Source organism: Nicotiana tomentosiformis, chromosome 2, assembly GCF_000390325.3.
Source record: "Nicotiana tomentosiformis chromosome 2, ASM39032v3, whole genome shotgun sequence".
NCBI lineage: Eukaryota > Viridiplantae > Streptophyta > Magnoliopsida > Solanales > Solanaceae > Nicotiana > Nicotiana tomentosiformis.
The window spans coordinates 139,280,578-139,292,763 of NC_090813.1; positions in this window are offsets into that span (position 1 = coordinate 139,280,578).

A 12,186-nucleotide genomic window follows, 5' to 3' on the forward strand; every position below is an offset into this window, starting at 1 on the left:
CAAATGACCCTGAAACTTACTTTTGATAGTCCAATGGATTCCTTGTGAAATTACAGTAAAGTTAGGCTTTTGAATCACTCAATTTGGCCTTAAAATGAGGGAGATATATTGTTTTAAAGTTTTAAATGAAGTCTGGAAATTTAAGGGATAAAAAATGACATTTTCGTAATTATTTTACACCAGAAAATCAGCAACGAAAGAATTTTCGTTTTAGCACCTAAAACTCATTCGGAACCTCCCGGACACAAACCATATATGCGTTTCAATCATACAACACGCTACGAACATGCTCGCACACTCAAAACACCGAAAAGAGGTCATCTTGACCCGATATTGACCATGGTCAAACTTCAAATCCTTAACTAGTTTCTCAACCAATGATCCAAAATACACTCGAGCCCCTCGGAACCCCATTCAATCATGCTAACAAGTCTTAAAATATGATACGAACTTATTCGAAGTTTCAAATCACATCAAACAACATAAAAATCACGAATCGTATCTCAAATCAAACTTAATAAACTTTTGAACTTTCAACTTTCAAAACTCGTGCCGAACTATATCAAATCAACTCGGAATGACCTCAAATTTTGCACACAACTTTCAAATCTCGGAACCAAAATCCTAACCCGATATCACCAAAGTCAACTTCCGGTCAAACTTCTGAACATTCCAAAACTCCAAATTGCCAACTTTTGCCAATTAACGCTAGAACCTTCAAGAAACATCCAAATACATATCCGGGCATGCACCCAAGTACAAAATGACTATCCGGGCCTAACAAAACCATCAAAACTCCGATCCGGGGTCAAATACACAGAATTAAAACTTGGTAAACTCTTCCAACTTAAAGCTTCAATCATGAAGTTCATTCTTCCAAATCTATTCCGAACAACCTGAAAAACCAAAATTAACGATTCACACAAGTAATAATACATCATGCTTAGATACTCGTGCACTCAAACTACCGAGCAAAATGAAAATGCTCAAAATGACCGGTCGGGTCATTATATTCCCCCTCACTTAAACATACGTTCATCCTCGAACGTGCTAAGAGTCGTTCCAAGGCCATAAAACCGCCTTGTAACCTTACCATGCACATAACCGGGGGTGATCCCACATTACTCTAATCCATATAAGTATGGAAACATAACATAACTAAAGATCATTATTCCAACCTTAGACCGAAAACCTTAGAATCCAATTTCCACATCCAGAATTCCTTACAATACCCGAATCTCGCACCTACACACTATATAAGTCTGAACAAGTTGTATCGAGCCATAACCATAACCCAAGATGTAATCACATGATGTACCATATCAATGATCACTCAGATTCTTACAACAATAACTTTTGACCATAACAACTGCTCAAAACACATCTAATACTGGTAATGAACCTCATATCAAACAAAAACTCGTTTTAAAATCTTTGTACACTGCCAATGATGAAAGAAACATACAGAAACTAATAACCACTCATCAGACCAATAAGTCATTGAGCCATCTCTCGTCCAATCAGAACCAAAGCCAAATCCTAAGCCGACTTCCGATATTATTCCTCCAAACATACTGTAATCAAATCCGATAGCACCCATTCTAGGTCCGACGACCTTATCTTGTCAAATACAGCCGCTTTACTGACATGCCACACCAATACAACCTTACTCCACAAACCGTGCAATCTGTGCACCAATACGTAACAATTCAAGTGTACTCAAACATAGAAAATGACTCAAATGCGAGAACTGTCCCACAAGCTCAATAAGTATCACCACAACGCAATGCTAAGAACCCATCACACGCCGTCGAACCAAACACACGAATCAATCACAAAGGATCATATCCTGACATACCCCAGTTGTAATGCGTGATCCCATCCAAACACTGGTCCATATGAAATACCTCCAGCCAAAATGCTCAAAATCAACGAACATGCGCAATTCGACATCCAGTTGCCAAGGTGCATGACCATAACCACGAAGGAACCAATAACACAATACCACAAACCGGAAAGAACATCACCAAATGCGCAGTCAGTCATTCAACGCCCTAATACCCATCTCGTTCAAATTCCGCTATAAGGCCCAAATGGAACCGCACCATGTGTGCAGATAACCAATAGATCACAATCCCTCGTAGCATAGAAGAGTAACTCATAGAACATATCAGAATATGAACAAGCCTAACTCTAACCGACTGACTCACCCCTCAACATTAATCGTGCTGAGTCAACAAATCCGACCCGATATAGGATATACATCCTCATTAGGCCTACCAATGGGCCCCGAATCAACTCTGGTCATCCACAAATAGATAAATAACCCTCTAAAGTCCTCAATCATCTAACCATAACATCTATCACCATCTAGCTAACTTTGGCCACATCTTCGCAGTCCACAACCACGAAACAATCTGCTTCTGAGAACTCTCGCTCTCTAAATCCGTAGAACACACGAGTCACCATATCTGATCCCAACTCCACCGCCTGAATGACTAACACATCTCTCATACATAATCATCCCCCGAGAAATACTTCTATAATTCTTCCATGCCATATAGCAAAATCTGAACATCAGCAGTTGATCAGCCAAGCGAGTACCGCAATACCCATGAAGCATCTGTAAGTCAAAACTCAGTGCGCCTTCTGAATATACACTCTTCTCAGGCAATACCAAGTTGTAATAGCATTCATCTAGGCATCTGAAACCGTCCATGTTGTCTAAGAATTCATGACCTTCCCTTCAAAACTGAACCATGACCTTACACATGCAAATCTCAATCCTACACAACACACCGCATCTATCATGCCATTATATGAAAAGTACAAGAATCTCATAATCAATCTCTGAGTCACCAGTAGAACACATACCCGATCAGCCAGAAACCTTCCATTTGATCCCATCCAGGAGAAAATCACAATACGTAACATGCCCTCCATGCCGATAGGAAATATCCATCTCAAACTGTGGTAGAAACAATCGAGAACTCTTCAAAACCCATTAACACGTAACCAAGCCATCAGAACTGAACCTCTCTAACTCAACCAAGCCACGCAGGTCTCCCAACCCAAGAGTATTGCCACTAATCACATGTAGAGACTCACCACATTGTAAGAACCAAAAGGACAGAGCATACCATTATGATACTAATCGAACCTACTGCCAAGTTGTCCTATTTCCTCTGAGTTTCTTTTGAATTGCCTTCAAGTTAATACTCCTCCTTGCTATAACACCACGATCCTTAACCAAAACTCACCCAACGAATCCTAGCATAGAACCACACCGCCCTAAGGTTCATAAGTTGCTGAATTCCCTCTTAAATACCCCAAAAGTGCCACAACCGAGATACCCATTCTGAAGAGACCTTCTGTGAGTCTAAAGTCGTTTCCTTCACCCTCCTGATACCGAAATGTAAGATCCATAATGACATATAAATACCGCGAGTCTCAACACCATCCAATGTAAATCTCAGATCCTAGCCATATATCAATCCGGAAAACTCACAATTGCTACGCATAAATCTTAAATCCATTAGAACTTTCTCGAGAGTCATCCATTATGCCCAAATCTTAATTGCGCCACCCAAACGGGCTGAATGACATGTGCCCCATTAGCACAACAACACCCAAAGAAGTAAACCCACCTTAATGCAACCAAGCAAATTCCTACTCCATGCGCACTACATCCTTCACGAATAACAACTCAAATCATTTCATGATTTCCATATACCCATAAAGTGTAATATAGCCTGTATCAAGAAATTCCCTTACTCGAGTCACCCTCGATATCAACCTTTGCAAGTCATAACTGATTCACAAGTATGCCTCAAACCGAAACCAGTACAACACATAACCATGCAATCAAACTGTCGATAGCAGACTCCCCCACTTGGCTCAAAGCCATAGAACAAAACAGTCGATAACTCACAATACCCATACTCCATTACTGCCATAATCCCGCACTGAAATTCAACTTAATCCTTCATAAGATCATGTAACACAAACCATATAATACCTCAAATTGTCTGCTAAGCTCGCATTCATCCCCGTGATGGTAAGGTCAACTTCCTCAAGCGATCCAAACCACATCGCAATACATATAACCCACTAGTAGCAAGAAACTCTCCATACAACCATCATACGGGTCACACCACCGTAGATTACCCCGTAGGTCATAACCCACCTGCTTAGCCTCAAACTAACATCTCTCTATACCCTTTCACAGCCATAACTACTACGCAATCACTCTATATTCCTGAGTCTGAACCCATCGACAAGCCCATGAGAATCTAATTCGTTCCACAGTTAAGCAACATGAAAGATCCTTCAATACACTCATGGCTCGAGACTATACGTCACATCAAGACAGAAATCAAACACCCAATGGTCCCTTTACATCTCAAGCAAATTCTTCTCAACAACTTCGAACCATCTGAACACATCCCGCAGTCATATCATACTCATTATATAGCCATCCAATCACTCATCGATCCATAAATTCCACTAATAGGGACACTACCGGACTTATAAGTCCAAAAGCACGTGCTCACACATCCGAAATCCCCGTGCTCGAGCTACAGACAAAACCTGGCTTCAAGTCCTCCAGACTGGCCCATCATCACTACACAAAAATCACATCTCGCACCCCATCCAAGGAATCACAAGCCGTCGATGCACAGTTGACACCGAGCACTCATGTCCGCATACAAATACGTGGAAGGAATTCAAAGAGTTACGCTTCAAGCTGAATTAATACGGCACGATAAGGAAAAAAATATGGGAAGTTTATCCTAAATGCCCTGAAGCCTCTCGAAGATAGGTATGGACGACATCATATCGATCCGCAAGACTTTACTAGACACTTGCTCATGACTCGTAGAACCTATGAACTTAGAGCTCTAATACTAACTTGTCACGACCCAAAATCCAGCTAGTCGTGATGACACATAACCCAACCCGCTAGGTAAGCTAATTAACAACTATCCAATTCCAATGAAATTTAATAAGACAATTAAGTGAAAGAAAATATCTGAATCTTATACATTCCCCAAGGACTCGTAGTACAAATCATGAGCATCTCAGATTTAAAATTTACAAAGTTGGTATGAAATAAAGTACATCATCTATTTGAAATATACATGAACAGATCTTTCATAAGTCTAGAGCTAGTATGAACAAGAGGCAACTATAACCGAAATGCAGGTACATCTTCAAATCCAGCTCCCTCGAACACAACAACATCAACATCCAACATCTGCACGCAAGGTGCAAAAGTGTAGTATTAGTACAACCGACCCCATGTACTCAATAAATAACAAACCTAACCTTAGGTTGAAAGTAGGACGAGTTGGAATAGAGGTCGGAGTCCAACACCAATAGCCAACAATAGTTCATAAAAACATAAAAATAATGGTACAAGAAACATACTCAGATATAAGATGCTCATCTGGTTCACAGTTCAGGAAAAATAGACATATTTTTCAAGTATATCAGTGAAAATCCAATTCTTTTACCGAAATCACCAAAATATGAGTAGGTTTGTAAAACTATGATTTTCCCCAAAACTTTTCTACAATAAATAAGTTGTTTCATTTTTCAGATAGCATGAGAAAAGTACATTTCTATGCCTACATGTCACTATGCAGGTGGAATCATGGATGTCACCAAAATCGGGTAGCAGAAAGAAATGCATCTATATGCATGTATCTCAAGTAATCATGTCAAATGCAATATATTTCAGTGATGAACTCATGTACTCACACTCTCAGAGTACTCAATCTCACTGTCTCGCACTTTCCACTCATCATGCTTAATTACTCGACATGCTCAGTCACTTAGTACCGTATATGGCCAATCCAGCCCAGGAAAGATCCATCCCAAATACATGTATATATCAACTAACAGTTAGTCACTCGGTATTGTATAAGGCCAATCCATCCCACGAAAAGATCCATCCCCAAATATAAATGATGCGGGCAAAGATCCATGCCCATGGAAGATCCATCACTCAATATAAATCAACTGCGCTTACTAGGGGTGTGTACAGACTCTGAAGGGACTCCTTCAGCCCAAGCGCTATAATAAGCCAGTCCAGGCATAAATCAATAAAGCATATTGCGGCGTGCATCCCGATCCCATAAATATCACTCACAATTAGGCCCTCGGCCTCATTTAGTCATCAAACTCTCTAGTCTCTCAGGCTCACAATGTCATGAAACAAGCCCAAAAATGATGATATGATGTATCAATAAATAGCAACAGAGACTGAGATATGATATGCAATGAACAATATGACTGAGTACCAAACTTCAATTTAAACATATAATTCAACAACAGAAATGACCTCAGTGGATCCCAATAATACCAACATATGCCTAAGCATGATTTCTAGCATGAATTACACCTAAGGTGTTCTAACACATAGAGTACAGTAAAAATATCCAAAGAATATAGCTACACAATTCCATGGAATCGACTAAATCATAATTCACACGGTGCACGCCCACATGCCCATTACCTAGCATGCACGTCACCTCAACATCAATCATGTAAAACGCAATTCGGGGTTTCATACCCTCAACACCAAATTTAGAAATGTTACTTACCTTGAACAAGCCAAATCCAATACCGAGCAAGCCAAACGATGCTCCAAAATGCCATCCCGCACATACCCACCTTCGAACAGCTCAAAACTAGACAAAAGCAACTCAAATATATCAAATAATGCCAAAGGGAACAAACTCAATCGATAAAGGTCGAATCTTTAATCAAAATCCCGAAATCGGCCAAAAGGTCAAACCCGGGTCCACGCCTCGAAACCCGATAAAACTTACAAAATCCGATAAATCATTTAATTACGAGTCCAACCATACTAGTTTCACCCAAATCCTACTCCGAATCGATGTTCAAAACTCAAAAATTCATTCTATGAAGCTTTGGACAAAACCACCCAATTTTCTCTTTAAAATTCACAATTCAATTACCAAAAACTAAAATAGATTCACGAAATATAACCAAAACTGAGTAGAGAATACTTATCCCAATTCATATGGTGAAAATTGCCTCAAATATTGCCCATATCCAAGCTCCCCAACTTAAAATATGACCAAATGACAAACCCTCGATATTAAATAATTTTTGTCCAGCTGTTCTGCCTCGTTTCGTATGCCAAACGACCCCGAAACTTACTTTTGATACCTCCAATGAATTTGTTGTGAAATTTCAGTGGGGTTTGACTTTTGAATCACCCAATTTGTCCTTAAAATGAGGGAGATATGATATTTTGAAGTTTTAAATGAAGTCTGGAAATTTAAGGGATAAAAAAATGATATTTTCGTAATTATTTTACACCAGAAAATCAGCAACGAAAGAATTTTTATTTTAGCAGCTAAAACTCATTCGGAACCTCCCGGACACAAATCATATATGCGTTTCAATAATAAAACACACTACGAACATGCTCGCGCACTCAAAACACCGAAAAGAGGTCATCTTGACCCGATATTGACCATGGTCAAACTTCAAATCCTTAACTTAACTAGTTTCTCAACCAATGATCCAAAACACACCCGAGCCCCTCGGAACCCCATTCAATCATACCAACAAGTCTTAAAACACGATACGAACTTATTCAAAGTTTCAAATCACATCAAACAACATAAAAACCACGAATCGTACCTCAAATCAAACTTAATAAACTTTTGAACTTTCAACTTTCAAAACTCGTGCCGAACCATATCAAATCAACTCGGAATGATCTCAAATTTTGCACACAAGTTTCAAATGACATAACGAAGTTATTCCAACTCCCGGAACCAAAATCCTAACCCAATATTACCAAAGTCAACTTCCGGTCAAACTTCTGAACATTCCAAAACTCCAAATTGCCAACTTTCGCCAATTAACGCTAGAACCTTCAAGAAACATCCAAATGCAAATCCGGGCATACGCCCAAGTCTAAAATTACCATCCGGACCTAACAAAACCATCAAAACTCCGATACGGGATCAAATACACAAAAGTCAAACTTGGTCAACTCTTCCAACTTAAAGTTTCAAACATGAAGTTCATTCATCCGAATCGATTCCGAACAACCTGAAAATCAAATCGGCGATTCACACAAGTCATAATACATCATGCTGAGATACTCGTGCCCTCAAATTACCAAGCGAAGTAAAAATGCTCAAAATGACTGGTCGGGTCGTTACAAACTCGAATATGGCTAAATATGGAAAGAGAAACTCATGTGAGAACCGCCCCACAAGCTCAACAGATACCACCACAAAGCGCAATGCTATGAACCCATTACACAAAGAAGAAACAAAACACACGAAATAAGCACAAAGGATCATATCCCAACATAACTTCGCTGTGATGCGTGACCCAATCCATATGCATATTAACAACAACCACGCGAAAGCGTATGATCATAATCATGGAGATACTGACATCACTATATACCACAAATAGGAAGACCTTAACCAAGGTACAATAAAATATTCAACACCCCAGAAGTCATCTCGCTCGAATTTTGTCACAAAGTCCAAACATAACTGCATCATATGCGTAGATAGTCTACAATCTCACAACTCATCATGGCATAGAAGAGTAACACACGGAACACATCAGAACACAAATAAGATCCACTCCAACCGATATCACACCCCTCCACAATAACAGTGCTGAGTAGACAAATCTGACCCGATGTAGAACACACATTCTCGTTAGGCCTACCGGTGGCCTCCAAATCAATTTTGATCCTCCCAAAATAGGTAGATAATCTCCGAATGCCCACAAACTACTATATTTCCTCTGAAGCACCCAATAATGCCGCAACCGAGATACCCACTCTGAAGAGACATTCGGTGAATCTGAAGTTGTTTTTCTAACCTCTTGTATACTGAAATGTAGAATTAATAATGGCACAGAAATACCACAAGTCTCAGCACCAACCCATGCAAACCTTGTATTTTAGCCATATGCAATTAGGGGTAATCCTCCCATAACACATATATACCTTAGACCAAAACTACTATAACACATGATCATGCAATCTGATTGTCGAAAGCAGACTCCCCTACTTGGCGTGAAGCCATAGGACACAACATCCGATGATTCATAATACCAGCCTTCATAAGATCGTATAGCACCAATCATAAGATACCTCAAATCATCTACTAAGTGCATATCCAATCTCGTGATGATCAACCCGCTTTCTCAAGTGCCTTGAATGATAATATGTACCTTCCTTTGAATAGAAGTCCCATAAAAAACACATAACCTCTAATACCGCCGACCAACCTCCAATAAACATTCTCCCATAACCCTATTATGATCACCACAACTAGGCAATCAATCAAATCCACCCAAGCTCATACTCACACACCAGATAGCAGAACCCGTTGCACCCCACATGTGAACAACTGAAAGATCTACCAATACATCCGTGTCTGAAGCGGACAACACCTCGAGACAATGATCGAGCATCCATAGCCCCCTCGTAGCCCATCCGTAACATCACAAACCGTCGGCGCATAGTTGATACCGAGTGCGAAACATCGTATACGAGTAGATGTAACGGAATATAAAATATACACTTCAAGCTGAATCAGTACCGCATGATAAGGAATGAAAGAAGTGGAATTTCCTATTAGTTATGTAGCCTCTTGAAGATAAACAAACGTCTTTGTACTGATCCACAAGACTCTATTAAACTTGCTCGTGACTCGTAGAACCTATGAACCTAGAGTTTTGATACCAACTTGTCACGATCCAAAATCCCACCTTAAGGGTCATGATGACACTTAATCTCTAAAACTAAGTAAGCCGATCACTTACAACAGTTAAACTAATTAAACATGATATTATGAAGCATAATTTAATATAAATAAGGAATTTTAAGGTGATACATGCCAACATGGTGATAATCACTAAAATCCCCAAGACTAGGTAGTATAGAGTCACAAACTCTAGTTGAATACATACAAATGTCTAAAAATACAATCCTCTTCAGATAGGAATTTGACAGTATAAATGTAAAGGAAAAATGACTCCAAGGAACTGCAACGACCAAGCAGCTCTACCCTGAATTCTCGCGATCAAGAAACTAACTTGCCTAAGTCCGCTATCTTCATTACCTGGATTTGCACAAAAATATACAGAGGTGTAGTATGAGTACACTACGGTGGATACCCAGTAAGTATCAAGACTAACCTAGATGGAGTAGTGACGTGGTACAAGTCAAGATACCACTAAACATAATAACCTGTGTAGAATATCAGTATAAAGCTAATAATGGAAGCAAGAATCAGTAAATGACAACAAGGAATAAACATGTGAATTAACAGTAAAATAATCAGAACACATTTAAAGTATCAATGAAACCAATTAAGAAAAACAAATGACAACCAAATAATCAAGCCATTTTAACACAAGATTTACAACAAAAATCACCCTGAGGTACCAAACCTCATAACCACAAGTCACAAGTCCCAAATCACAAATCATATACACATGGCACCTCGTGCCCATATTATCGTTCACAACTGCACGGACGACTGACGTATTGCACGAACAATTCACATGCCAATATCTCAATCCACCTATCATGGTCACGGGCTCTCTATCGCAATCCGCCTGGCATGGTCACATGCTCAATATCACAATCCGCTTAGCATTGTCACACACTCAATATCATAATTTGCTGTGGTCACAGGCTAGTAGTCCAACCATATCACAGAGAAAGCAAATATACAAGAATACATGTGCATGATCAATAAACATCAAGTTTCATACTCCTGAACTGGTATGATGACATGTTACAGTGTATGTATGTGCAAGTCTATTATCATAGCTCAATTCAACACGTAAAATCAGAGACACTGAGTAGCACATTGAAAATAACACAACAAATGACGTAATATGCATGACACACACAAGGATGTTACACCACCATACGAATATCATCAATAACATGCCCCCGGACCATCACATATCATCCCTAACATAACCTCCCTTGCCTCGCCGCATGCGCAACAATATAGTAAATGTCTGCCTTGTTCCGCCATACGCGCATCAACAATTATCCCACCTTATCTCTCCATATGCGCAAACCCGAGGTACCACACCTCATAATATATATATATATATATATATATATATATATATATATATATATATATATATATATATATATATATATATATATATATATATATATATATATATATATATATATATTCACTATTTTTCTTGTCGCATGTGCACTATCAATAATATCAATAGCACGATAGAAACTTCGTGCAAACACACCGACAATCCGTTCAGCATGCCCACATGTGCCAAAAATACAACACAACATATCATCTCGCACCACACGTGCCCATATGCCACAACATTGCCAAAACAACAATACCAATATCACAATAATGCATAGCCCACGACTCAACAATAACGTATACAAGAGTCTCAATTAAGAACTATTCAACTCTACAACGCTAGATATCCAACAATAAAAAAATTAAGCTAGATAATGAGAATACCCGTCGTCTTTGCAACCGAAAGACGGGAACGGCCTTGAACTTGAATGAAGAAAACCCTAACTGTTGGATAGGGAAAAATTGAAGCAACCGACTAATCTCCGCGTCAATCCGATGAAACTCTGGTAGAAAGAAGTCGTCGAAGAAACGATTGCAGAAGAAAACTCAGCGAAAACAGAAAGCCCCAAACTTCTCAACGAACACAAATTCTCGGATGAAAATAGGTGAGGAAGGTAGTGAGAAGCAGGAACAGAATCTCTGCTCTAATACCATGTGAAAAATTTATTTTCAAGAATTGATCAAGAGTTTATGCTAGGGTTTGAGGAATAAACGAGAGAGATAAAAGAAGAGAGGAGTAGATATTTTCATTACTCTGCCAGAAAGAAAAAATGGTTCTTTCTTTTTTCTAGAAGAATCCAATATAGTGGCTATACACAAATGAATGAACTAATTAGTAAAAGAATCTGACTAAGCTTACTATTACAAAAATAGGCCTCACTATTACAAGTGGGCTGATACAAATAAATAGAACTTTTGACAAAGTTAGCCACTCGGCAAAAACTATAAACAACCGCCTAGCCTACAATTTCCTATTACAACTTGTAGCCAAAAATAAATAAAATATATTAACTAACATATTTGTGTT